Source organism: Arachis ipaensis, chromosome B09, assembly GCF_000816755.2.
Source record: "Arachis ipaensis cultivar K30076 chromosome B09, Araip1.1, whole genome shotgun sequence".
Taxonomy (NCBI): Eukaryota; Viridiplantae; Streptophyta; class Magnoliopsida; order Fabales; family Fabaceae; genus Arachis; species Arachis ipaensis.
Window position 1 is genome coordinate 16,948,365 of NC_029793.2, and position 2,252 is coordinate 16,950,616.

Below are 2,252 nucleotides of genomic sequence, written 5' to 3' on the forward strand. Positions count from 1 at the left end.
TTTCTCCAGGTAAGAATTTCTTTTGGACTCTCTTAATTTTTATATATACTTTTTTTTCTTCTTTTTATTTATTTTATGCTATTTTTTTTATTTTTAGAATTCATCAATAATCAAACTCTAAATACTTCGAATATAAAACTCATTATGTCATGAAATTATTTTTTTTAAAAGTTTAAACTGATAGAAAAATATAACATAAATAATTATATTTCTAACAAAATACTTACCAAAGTGTTTATATATTGCCTATTGAAATGAAAAACTCAAACTCAAATATTTTGAGAATATATTCTAAAATTTTACCATTTAAACGGACTTTCCTTGGCTCCATAAATACTTGTTTTAATATTGAAATTGTCGAAGGTTAGAATCCGCAGTCTTTATTGTTTTAATATTTTTCTTGGATATAGAATTGCATGCAATTTAATTCGTATCTTTTCTGAAAGAGGGCCACATTTCTCGTCTACTAGCGTGTTTCTCGTCCAACCATTGAAGAATAATTATTGGCTTAGAAAGATCGAGTTGTCACTTTTCTATATAAGGATGATGCCATTGAAAGATGCAATAGTTTCATTTGGGATATGAACTGTGCCTTTCAACTAGTTTCATCGATTCCTACGTATACACTTATTAGCTTTAGTATCTATCTTTTATATTAAAGACAACCCAGAGGCTTTATTGTTACTTCTGAACAAAAAAAAAAAAAAAGAAAGAAAGAGTAAAATGATTATGTTACATCGTACTTGCTGATTAAGGTTCTTCAATTCTACATGATGATGTACACTAATCAGAAACTGAAAAGTTATTTACAGTCTGTATTGAAGCAATTTTATTTTATCATGCCAACTTTATTTTATTTGCACTTTCTTCTTATGTTACATTTAACTATAATGTAAACAAAATAAAAATTAAACACGCAAAGAGAGGGTGCTATGTATGGTGCTATAAAGGGGTAAAAATTAAGTGTCAACAAACCGATTAAAAAATTGGTAAATTAGTCGAACTGATCTAAATTTTTAGGGGCTAATTAGTTTAACATAATAAAATAAAATAACTTTTTAAAAAATAATATTTTATCTATAAATATATTATTTTATTATATCCAATTAAACTTTGGTTAAACCTTCTACTTAGTTTATTATCCCATCTTGTATCTGTTGAAAAGAGGGCTGTGCTAGGTGTTCTTTCATGGTATTTTCCAAATTCCAACCCGGGGCAGGACAAGAAAGAAACTCAGCAGGACAAGGACTGATTTGCTGCGGATCCAATCTTTATTAAGGGTTTGTCATTGGCTAATAAATTATTGTATGTATAAGGTAGAATTCGAATTACTAACATTTATTTAAGCGAACTAGTGAATTAACTATTGAACTGATTCAACTTAGTCAGAAAGCTGTGCTACTTGCTGCCGAATGACATTAGAGTTGAAAGATTAAAACCGTTTGATTTTGCTACAAAAACAATTTTGGGCTAAAGCCCAAAGACTAAGACAATTTCGAACCACACCAACCAAAAAAAAGTAGATCGAAGCACAATTATGCATGTGAAAATGGGTTAGTGCTCAGTGGGTTTCAATTTTTAACCAAGTCCATTTGAAGAGAGTTTTTATTATTAAAGAAATCAACGACTAGATAAACTAAGAGTCAGGTCGGATCCGGGGCGGGTTGTGCCCTATCCTGCCCTTAATGGGCCTAGTAAAAAAAAAAAGTAATTATGAACTATTTAACCGAGTATTTTATTATAATTTAATAATTTCAGTTCACCTCTTTTTAAACCAGTAATTTGAAAGATTTGATATTTGGTTCAACTTCTAAAACTTTAATATACTTATCTTACTTTTAGCAACCGTTGTAATGCAGCAACACTCTTTTTAACTCCTATTTAGATGTTACCCAGAATATCAACAGCCAACAACGATGACTAAATCTATTCACATCAACGACTTCCTGAAAGAATATAGGTTGAGGTGAAGGAACCCTCTCAATGCACAATGCCAAGATTAGAAACCCTGACTAGATTCTTATTTTTCCGATAGAATAAACTACCAAAATAATACCCAAAAGTTCACCTCGCTGATTAAAAAAAAAACTCCCAAAAAATGCTAATGACAAATAAGCTCCCGAAAGATTTAAAAATGCAACTAAAAAAATTAGATATAAAATATATATTTTAAAATACGACCCTAGAGTCAAATTATGATGCAATTTTTGTGATCATTATTAAAAAAAATTCATCTTTAAAATTTAATAATT